The sequence below is a fragment of the Poecilia reticulata genome, linkage group LG9, assembly GCF_000633615.1.
Source record: "Poecilia reticulata strain Guanapo linkage group LG9, Guppy_female_1.0+MT, whole genome shotgun sequence".
In the NCBI taxonomy this organism is placed as follows: Eukaryota; Metazoa; Chordata; class Actinopteri; order Cyprinodontiformes; family Poeciliidae; genus Poecilia; species Poecilia reticulata.
Genome location: NC_024339.1, coordinates 32067031 through 32078650, shown reverse-complemented (window position 1 = coordinate 32078650; position 11620 = coordinate 32067031). Strand labels below are relative to the sequence as shown.

Genomic DNA, 11620 nt, shown 5'->3' with positions numbered 1-11620 from the left:
CTGCTTTCTGCACAGCTATCGCTACGCCAAGAGCTAAACGGAGCAGATGAAAAACACGCATATCCAGCATAATGTCTCCCGTCATTGTGAACTGATTTTTTTCCCCTTAAAACTGAAATACGATTTTACTGGTTTGATCTGAAGTATGTTCCTAACAAAAAAAAACAAAATAAATGTGAAAAGGGGTTATGGGTTTTTCATAGCATGTTGAGCTAATTGCTAATTCAAATTTCTTACAAAAAGCAACAAAAGGAGAAAAGAACAGATGAAAAATGTCCATTAAGATGCTGAACGATGTGGAACATTGGGATTATTTTAGCTTTGGTCGTTATTGCTGTGTTTTCTTAGGGTTAACCATAAAACTTTATTCATGTTTCCAGTCGTTAGGAAATAATTGTCGTGTTTTATTGGAACTCATTTTGCAATTTAAACTTGAAATTCAGTAAAATGAAGACAAGCGTAAAAAAAAAAAAACAGTGGATCCACCTTCAAGTTTTTGATTCGTAGAGCTAAAAACAAAAGTGTATGACATTTAAAATAAAGTTTTTTCACCTCTGTGATGACCATTTTTATTTGATCAGAGCTTTAGGAAGCACTCTATTAGTTAAACTTTATTTATTTTCTTATATTTTTTGTATTTTTCTCCTGGAAGGCAGAACATTGAGTTCTAAAGTTGTTAAAAGTTTGTGTTTTTGAATTCTGCTGTTAAGATATTCTTGTGATTAAATCAAAAGCCTTCAAAACTTTCATCTCACATCAAAGTCAAACTTTACTAGATTTAGCTGAGAAATCTGAAAACTGCAGCTCTCGTCGGTTTCACTGCCAGTAGAAATGACTGGATATGAAAATAACTTTCCAAAGAAGCAGCCTTGCAACTTTGTGTAATTGATTCAAATTTAGTAATTATCATCAGTGGTGTTGTTATAATCAGAAAATCTTCAGTAAATGTCCAACACCCACAGTTAGGGCTGAAACGATTCCTCGAGTGATTCGAGAACCTCGATTATTAAAATTCCTCGAGGAAAATTGACCTGCCTCGAAGCTTCGTTAATTTATGTTTTATCATTTAGCGCACCGTGTTTCAGCCGGAACATTATTTGCGTTGCGCGGAGCTCTGACTTCCGCCTCTGAGTTGTTGACGGAAGCTACGTGTTAGCGGCATAACGTCCAATCTTCADGTTCGGCCCGCGGGGATTTTACTGATTGGTGATAATTCCGGGTTTTCATCGTTTTTGTGGGACCAATAAACATCCTTAAAATGACCGGCGCGATGCCGGGAGTTCGGCAGCTTTTCTGCTCCGGAGCTGCTGGTTGAACGGCGGGAAGAAGCTGAGGAGGATTTMTACAGGTGAGCGGAGAGACTGAACACGGCGGGCGGCTGAGGGTTGATGCTTACAGGGTAAGAGCAGCTTTACGGACGAACCGCACAATAAACTTATATCATCCCGGTCTGAACAAACGGGAGGCGGAACATGGCTGGTAGATGAGTTTCTGAACGGAGGAGCCGTAAATATCCCGTRTTKCTCCCCCGGTCTACAAAAAAGTAACTGGTAGGGAAGCTCAAATGTGGAAAAAATAGACTGAYKKKKRTWWYSGAAGATTTACCAATATTTTATTTCATAATTGTTTTTATCCGATTACTCGATTAATCGTAAGAAAAATCTATAGATTACTTGATTACTAAAATAATCGTTTACAACAGCCCTAATTGCAGTGAATCAAGGCCGCTTTGTTCTACAGACGGACCCGATTTCTGTGGTGGAAAACAAAAACGCTCCATAAACTGAGAGAACAAAAGTTCTTTGTTAAATTACTTTAAAGTTAAATAGCATCACGTTTTTAGCAGCACATCGTTAGCCACTAATGTAGGAGCTGAAGTGTTGCTTTGGTAAGAAATCAGGTTCTTGAGGTCACAGTAAATAAGTATTTAATTAGGAAATTTGTGTAATAAAACAAAGTTTATAAGACACAGCTTTACAAATGGACATAGTGAGAACAAGGACATCTTATCTGCAGGAAGGCTATGGTTCTGTGTGCTTTAGCCTTACAGACTCGAAGAAATCCCCAAATTATTACCTGAACATTTTGGGTATCAAGTAAAAAAAAATTAATCGTGAAAAATTATATAATTTTCTTAGCACTTGAAGAAAATGTAGCATCATGCTGTTATTTTCTTTGTAGTTAAATATCCAAAGCAGAATTATGAATCAATCCTGAATCTTAAATCATTTTTTAAAGTATTTTATTAATCGTTTCATGTTTTGTTTTTCTACAACCCAAAATTGAGTTCTGAGACTAGATTCAGTTGAAATCCAAGAACCAAATGGAAAGAATATTTTACATTGAGTCTAAATATTAAACTTTTAAAATGAATGTATTTAAATGACGCTTGAACATCAGTTATTGGAGCAGAAAAAGGAAAATGTGTCTTTAAAATGTGTCCCTTGTTGGATGGCCTTTATAAAAATGTTTTGTACGACATGCCTTCATAATCAATCTAATTTATTTGTCTAACTCATTTCAGCAATAAGGCATTTCTGAGAGCTTTACGTCACAAAAACACAACAATAAAAACTCATAAAGACAATATACAGTCAGCAAATGGTTAAAAAGCAGCTCCACACCGATGGGATTGATTTAAAGGAACCGTGTTTCAGCTGTTTTGCAGTTTTTCTGCAGTTTGTTCCAGAGCTGTGGAGCATAGAAGCTGAATTTTGTCGAGTCTCTCCAGGAGTGAACTGATTGCAGTTTTTGGCCGATCTCTGATTCCCGATGTTTCAAAAGCCTGACATGCCGACTCCATTTTTTAATTTTTTTTTAAATCTGAAATGTCACTAAATATAGCGAGAAAGTATCTGAGCTGGGTTACTGTGACTGTGCAGACATGACCTGGTGGGCTGGTTTTTCAAACCCCTCACAGCAGAGCAGAAGACGACGGGTTGATTTGGAGACCATCTGAGGATGAACATCACTTATTGGATGATTAAGAGATGAGATCAGCTTCACATGTAAGCATTGGCCGATCACCGGTCTCCCAAAGTTAAGGAAATCGGCTCCTGTAAACCGGCTGGCCCGATAAATCGGTGCTACCCTAGTCTTCGGTTCTGCTTCTGGATGCAGAGCAGACCCATCCACCCGTCCATCCATCCATTTTCTTACACCATTGTCCCTCAGTGGGGTCGGGAGGTGCTGCTGCCTCTCCAGGTAACGTTCCGGGCGAGAGGCGGGGTCACCTGGACAGGTCGCCAGTCTGTCGCAGGGCAACACAGAGACACACAGGACAAACAACCATGCACACACACACTCACACCTAGGGGCAATTTAGACAGACCAATTAACCTGACAGTCATGTTTTTGGATTGTGGGAGGAAACCGGAGTACCCGGAGAAAACCCACCATGCACAGGGAGAACATGGAGACTCCATGCAGAAAGACCGGGGTTGGGAATCGAACCCAGAACCTCCTTGCTGCAAGGCAACAGCTCTACCAACTGCACCACTGTGCAGCCTCGCAGAGCAGACCAAATGTGAGAAATTTAATGTTTCCTTATTTCGGATTCCATCACATTTCCTGTCCTGAAAGCTTCGGGGCGACTTTTAGGAAGAACAATTTGTAGCAAACGTTCCTATTACTGCCATGTAATTTGTTCGTTTGCGTGAAACGCTGCTCCTTCCTTTAGTTCGCAGCCTAAAAGCAAAGCATGCAGCACTGCTGACATCAAACACCAAATCAGAGGTTTCTGATGAAAAAGCTGCTGGCTTTGATCTCAAGTGGCAGCTCTGGCCCACGGTAGGTGTTGTGGGTTTTACTGTTTCTTAATTATAGCCAGTCTGCAGTCTGGAAGTCTTTACTGCATTAAGATGCTTCTTCCTCCTCCTCCAGCAGCAGCAGCGGGGCTGACCTCCCTCTCTCTGCTCGGTGTGGGAGTCGGCCTTCATGTCAGCTGTTCTTTTAAACATCTGACGCTTTTACATTTTCCACCTGCTGTGGCGGTTCTGTGTGCAGCCGAAGTGATTCCATTACGATCGTAATGGCAGGTAAATCAGGACATTTCATTTGTAGAGTAATGATGCTCTCTTCATGAAAAGTTGTTTGCCTGCATTTCTCAGGGGAAATTTAAAAAAAATATCACTTTTAAATAAATCAATTAACCGGTTTAATCCCATTTTTTCTAGCTTTTGGAAGCTGTGACAGTGTTTTGGCGTTTGGCTGCTAGTTGAAGCTTTAAAATAAAACTATAGATCGTCTGAGCGATGTCACCAAACCTCTTCACTTCCTGTCTTTATCACTGGAAGCGAATGTCTGTCTCAAACTGGTATAAGAGGAATTGAGTAAAATAATTTAATAAACAAATATAACTACAGTATCTTATCTTTAAAGGTTTCTACTGATGCATTTACTAACAGCTTAACCAGCATAAGGTGTTATATGTTGGGGATTGAAATGTTTTACTATGCGGGAAACATTTTGGGATTTAACTGGTTACTCATGTAAAAATTTAAAACGAGCTCCATCCATTTTTATCCATCCATTTTCTTGCACCCTTGTCCCTCAGTGGGTCAGGAGGTGCTGGTGCCTCTCCAGGTAATGTTCCGGGCGAGAGGCGGGGTCACCTGGACAGGTCGCCAGTCTGTCGCAGGGCAACACAGAGACACACAACCATGCACACACACACACACACCTAGGGGCAATTTGGAGAGACCAGTTTACCTGACAGTAATGTTTTTGGACTGTGGGAGGAAATCGGAGTACCTGGAGAAAACCCACCATGGACAGGGAGAACATGGAGACTCCATGCAGAAAAGGCCGGGGCCGGGAATCGAACCCAGAACCTTCTTGCTGCAAGGCAGCAGCTCTACCAGTTGGTAGAGCTGCAATATATACTACTGACTAGTATATATTTCATTGAGGGAAACTTGGAATGCGGCTTTCATAACAAACACGTGTTCATCTGCTCTACCGCTAAAAACAACCGTACTGATGAAATAACATAAAAGTCAAGCAGTTCTCTAAAAGTCCAACAGTAGTTAGACTTTCTGTAGTTATTTTTCTGTCTTTCTACCAAACCCTGGATGACAAAAGTCTTCAGTCTGGTGTTTTGGTCTCAACCAGCTCTTTTTATTTACAGAGACTTTATAATAGATTTTATATGTCGTTTCTGTTGTTTTGCTGATTTATATTTAAAATGTTTTCCAGAGTTCAATGTTCATTATAACGTAAAGTTTATGCATCTCTGAGAATCTGTTCTCACATTCTGATCCCATTATTGCTGTAGATTGAAAGAAGAAACTGAACTTTTATATTTTCATGAGGTAAACGATGATCATCCATGTTTAATTACCAAACATCATGGATCATATCTTTGCCGATCTGAGGCGTTTTGCAGCCTGACGGTTTGGGTTTGCATCAGGCAGCCTGGAGGCTGCATGATGAATTATGTTTGAGGCGATCCGATGCTTCTTGGAAACCTCCTTTCATTTTTCCTGGAGGAAACATTCTGACCCTCTGCAGGCCTCTTTTTATCTCCTCTGCGGTTCTGGTTCTGCTGTTCAGCAGATAGTGTGCGGTTTGTTTTCAGAGCGTTCCTGCAGCCCAGAGGACGAACCAAACAGAAAGCCTGAGGGGTAAACACTGGAGGGGGAAACGACGTCCTCTAAGCCGGTGGTCCCCAAGCTACGGCCCGCGGGCCGGATCCGGCCCGCCTCCACATTTGGTCCGGCCCCCTGAACAATACCAGAGAGCATCCAGATTTTTTTTCATATATTGTATTTTCCGGTTTATATGTGGATTTTTCTTCAACCACCAGGGGGCTCTTTAGCAGGAAGTGTGTCATGTAAACTGTGGGTGTTTTGTTTTGCATGGCGCATTGCTGCCATCTGTTGGACTTTTAGGGAACTTTTAGGGAACTTTTAGGGAACTTTTATGTTATTTAATCAGTGCGGTTGTTTGCTAGCGGTAGAGCGGATGAACACGTGTTTGTTATGAACGCCGCATTCCAGGTTTCCCTCAATGAAATATATACTAGTCAGTCCCAGTGACCGTTTCACTAACGGTTTTTGCCCATATGCTTTCTGGGTAAGAATCAATCAAAAAACGCCTCTCCCCCTCCCCCGGTCAACAATTTCCGGCAGCGCAGGTCATAAACGTGAAACACTTGTTCTGTTACAAACTGACTCCGGCCCCCAACCAGAGAAGGGAAAAGTTATGTGGCCCTCACAGGAAAAAGTTTGGGGACCCCTGAACTAAGCATTCGTGAATCTCACAGATTCATGTCAACCAGCAGAAACCTTTTGGTTTTAAAATGTTAAACTCTGGATTATTCCTGTTTGACTGCACCACTTTCCCAGAAATCCATCTAATGGAAAATTAAAAAAAAAAAAAAAACAGGCATAAAGTGATAATACCTCAATAAAATCCAAATTATGTCTTTTATTTAGAAAAACTGGCAGTTATCCAGAAGTCAGAATTTGCCAATTTTCCCTCAATTGAAATTAATGGCACACTAAACTCTAAAAAAAATAAATATTTGTCATCAAGTGCATAAAAACGTAACAACTTGAATCATATTCATTATTCAACAGGATGTTTTGAGTTGAATAAAACCAGATAAAGATGAATTTATCTCTACATAATGTGATCCCAGATTAACCAAAAGATGTAATGTCATTAAAACTGACAGCCTGACCTACTTCCTGGTTACTTTCCTAGGTTCTAAGTTTCTTACTTCTGTAGAAACGTAGAACAAGATGACAGTGTGAAGGAAAAGGTAACATCTCATGTTATTTCTGCAGAACATTCTGAATTTCACACCCTTGATCCTGATGGATCTGCACTATTCAGCAAGCGAGAGCATCAAAGGCCACATGATCTGAAGGATTTCTGAAAATCCGAGTCTCTTCCTGTTTTGTATAAATGAAATCAGTGGATTTGTGTGTTTGTTGGTGACAGTTTGGCTCTAGAGAAACATCTGGTTTCTATGGAAACTGTCAGAAAAACTACAAAGAACAAAATTAGTTTTTATTGTCTTACACAGTCCAGCAGAAAAACGATCCGATTAAACGCCTACAGCCGAATTTAGCGTTTCAAAAGTTCATTCAAACTTTACGATTCCCGTCTTTCCCCCCCCCCGTCCCTGAAGCTTTCTGCTCGGAAAGTCCAATGGTTCACATAGTTCTGGCATTTTATTGTGAAGTCATTTCCCTGAAAGGCGAAGACGGGAAGCTTCTCATGTCTGGTATATTTTTGGACTGGAGGAGTGTGAGAGTAATCGCTGGCAGAAATAAATGATCCGCTTCTGAAGTGGCTTCGACATGAGCCTTTGGAGTCAAATACAGAACATGACCAATGCGTAAACATTCAGACTTAATTTGGCCGTCAGAGGCACGTCAAAGATCTTAAGCTGAACTTCCTGTTGTTGTTTTGGGATTTTTCTGATCTAGTAAATGCTTCTAGGAGAAATCCACTTCTGAGATCCTCCGGACTCTTTTACGTAAAAACGAAACGCAGAGATGACTCTAAAGATCATTTCATTTATAGTCGGAGCATCTTTTTAACCTCTACTGGCTTGGACCCGGATAATAAACGATTAAATTACGTTACTACATGTGTTTTATTTGGAATGCAAAAATGATCTGTGATATGAACCATAAATACTAAATAAATTATTCACCCCCCCCCAAACAAAAACCTAATTTTCAGATTTTCTCATCTTCAGTCGTATGTTGGGGTTAAAATCAGCTTTAAATCCAAAAGACATTCAAATTATATCCTCATAAAGCCCTTAGATACGATTATATCTGGTTCTTTACTGTCTTTTATTTTGGTCTGATATATTATTAAAAGTTTATGGGTTAAAAAGGGAGAATGTGAGGAACGGTCTTCTTCTTTCACTTCAAAATAAGAGCATGAGTAGAAACGGCTAACGGGAACGACGAACAACCAGAACTTCAACACAAATGTTGAACTTTATCAAACTGAAATCTTACAAAGCATTAAGAAAAATTAATAAAAAGTTATGTTGTTTCCAACAGTAACTGAAGCGCTACGCTAAAAATTAGCTCTGCTGCTAGCATGTTGGTGTCTCAGGAGTAGCGTTAGCTTGAAAAGCTACTCTTTGACCATTCTGGTCCGTAAGGGTTTGGTGTTCTCTTGGATGTTAATCAAACGGTTGAATTGTCTCCTCATCAGTTAGTCGGGCTGCTGAGGAGCAAATGATCTCATTAAGGTTTGTTAAAAAGAGACGTGGCTGAAAGCTGCAGAGAAACTGGAGTTTGACGTGATTTAGAGGAAGTATGGATTGAATAATTAATTAAAAGTTTACTGAATTTATTTGGAAGATGCCTCTCATGGTTTGAGAACAGCCATTTTAGTTCTTTAAAGTCTTACAACTTTATATTTAACTAAATCTAATGAAATAACAAGAAAATATTTTTCATTAACTGAAATAAATAAAAACAATAATCAATGGGAAAAAGCTATAACTGACCAGAACTATATTGTGTGTTATAAAACTAAAACATACTGAAGTTATAGAGATAATATTGTTTGTTTTTTGTGTTTATGACTCTTATTTATTAGCCTTTTAGAACATTTTTTTTTCCACAGAGCAAATTTCGGCCCTTAAGTTGGACCACAAAATGGCGACACCAGCAGTTTGTGAGAAAACACCAGTTATTTAGTTGTTCAACAATTTGAATCCATTTTCTTAAATTCTGTCTCCTGTTGAGTTTTTATTACCTAATCGATGTAAATATAATCCCAGTGCAACACAAAGAAAATTAAAACTAGTACTGTAGCTAATAAAAACTAAAACTAAACAGTACTTATCTAATAATAACTATTAAAAATGAGCAAACACACTAAAACCTAACAAAACCAACTGAATTAGACAAGAAATCACAATGAAATGAAGCTAAGCTACAATGAAAAGCCCAGTATAACCCAGGTTACTACAAACTTGATGGCTGAAGATCTGCAGCAAGAAGAGGCGCTCCGTCTTTGTGAATGTTGGAGAAATCATTCGTCAAGGTGTGAAGAGATCTCCTGAGATTATTTAAAGCTGTGAAGTGGTGAGGGTCACGCGGGGATCTGCATAGAGACACTGAGCTGTGGAGAAATGTGCAGCAGAAGTGACAGCTTGGCTTACGGTGTGAAAGGCTCGCAGCGTGCCCTTTGTTTCTGACAGACAGGCTGACGGACGGTTCAGGCAGGAGCCTCCGAGGACGCTGTCCTTACGGTCGGGGAGAAACGGGGTTAGCACTTTACTTTTCTCCATTTCTTTTTCCTGGACGGGGAACCATGTTCAGGGAACGTCAGACCGATACGGAGCCGTTGCATGTTGCTGATTACGTCTGTAGATGCTGTGCATGGACTCAAAGCTGGAGGACAAAAAGACGATTCTGTTACGCGCCGTCCACAGCTGCTCTGCTGTCCGTTAGCTAAATGAAACCTGGAGATGAAGTGTTGTTAATTTACTGCAGCGCGACACGGCAAAGGGAAAATTAAAGCAGAAAAACCATTGAAGAGCAACTCAAAGCCACCTTTTTCTTGCTCTCTGTGTCAGCTACGCTACACACAGACTTGTCGCCATAGCAACTGGCAACAACGTCACAATCAGGATTCGATACCCAAAAACACTCAAACATTTCCCACACAAAGAACAGAACATCCAGTCCGTTACAGCTTCATGTTTTTAGGCTTGATGTTTACTTATCGATTATTAATAAGCGATCGCTGTGGTAGATTAGCATCTGCTGCTATCAGCTAAGCTAACACTGAACCCCACTAAACCGAAACACACAAAATTCCACATCACATCTACATGTTAAGTTTTCAAAGTCAAGCTAACATATCTGAACCACTTCCCTCCGCCTTGCTATTTGTTTTTCTTAATTGAAACTTTTCCTGACCTTGTTATCTAGTTGTCGTAGTGTCGACAATTGGTAGCAAAGCGCAGCGTCTCTTTTTCTTTTACATATCAGGCAAACATTTGAGATTTAGCGCATTATGTTGATTACAGCTAAAACCAATGCTAGCCATCATTAGCGAGCAGCTTGCTGCGGTCTAGCAGGGACATGGGGGATCCTGCACGCATGACGTCGCGCTGCTACAGGTCCATAGCTAACACAAGTAGAAAAGAAAAGCTGATGCTAGCTTACCAGGAAAAACATGCAAATCTACAACTTAAAGTGAAAGCATGATCCCCTCCCCACGTTTCTTCAGACAGCTATAGTAGCTCAGGGAAGAGTTGGAGGAAATTGATCTTTTCACAGATTTTCTGTCACAACATGGAGACAGTTTTAACAAATGTGTAAAAACACATATTTTTAATGAAAGTTGCGTGCTGCATATCGACATGAGAAGCTGATCTTCAACAAACGGTTGAGTCGCTTCTCATACAAAGCAGAGCTGGTGAATAACGGCTACGCAGGGAAACATAATTGGCCGTCATGAGGCTTCACATCTTAAATCTTAAATTGCCAAACGACCTGGGAATGAATCACCGCTGTCCTCTGTGTCACTTTAAATCCTCACGGCTTGAATCTGTGTGTAACAGCAGCCAATTAGCGAGGAGGAGAAACCCGAGGTGCGGCGCTGGTGTGGGGGGGGGCATCCCTACCGGGACCCAGTCTGCATCCAGAAGGGAGCAGGTGAACAGGGAACCTGTAGAGACGGGTTTTCCTCTGGAGAGGAAAGGGACAGAATCCAACAATGTCAGAGGAGTTTGGCAGCTCTGACCCACAGGAGATTAAATATAATTGGAGTTGAGCGACTTCAGTTTTCAGCCCGCTTGGACCTGTCCATCAGTTTTTCATATCGAGACAAAGGGTTGAAGACTGCCCCAGTGTGTTTTAGGAAAAATAAATTAGGATGAGTCAAACTTCACATTATTTTCCTATGAAAAATTAACATTTTGTAATGCACATTTGTGCTTGAACCTATTAACATAATAAATCAAAACATTCAAGAGGAGATGTTGCAAACTGCAAAAACACAAAATCTTACCAAGTAGTTTCTACTGCAAACGTCTTAATACACTTAAAATAAGACTAAACTAATTTCAGTTCCCATTTCAGACCAATCAGTGCAGCAGTAGCGTTGGCAACACTGAAGGGCTCATTTTGTCAGCATTCAGCTTCCACAAATCTGGAACAAACGTCCAAAAAACTGCAAAACAGCCGAAACACTGAGTTCCTATCAATCTAGACTATAAACCCTCCTGGTCAGAGTTGCTGTGGAGCCATTATAAATAACTGACCGTTATTCTGTCGCGTAATATTTGCTCAGCTGTTTGTATTTTTGTGTTTTTCTGATGTTGCTGAAATGCGCTGCACAAATAAACTCGACTGATGGAAACTTGATTGATGCCCAGCAACGGAGGCTGATGAAGTCCAAAAACACGTACAGTACATTTCCTGTAGTTGGTTCTGTTCGGACCGGTCTGCGTTCACACCAGAAGTGACCCGTACCAGAGTTTGTGTGGACTGAGATGAGCTGAAAACGTGGGTCTGGGTCCGGCTGTTTGGTCCACACCTGGAACTCTGGATGGAACTCTGGTCCGTTTAAGGCGGACCAGAGTTCCATCCAAAACTCTGGATGGAACTCTGGTCCGCCTTAAACG

General features: G+C 40.6%; 1 protein-coding gene across 1 annotated transcript in view; it reads left to right on the top strand.

Annotated features, from left to right (window-relative positions):
* Window positions 1-11620, top strand: part of adamts3 (ADAM metallopeptidase with thrombospondin type 1 motif, 3) — a 206079-nt gene that overhangs the window by 20950 nt on the left and 173509 nt on the right. The gene's annotated exons all lie outside the window — the stretch shown is intronic.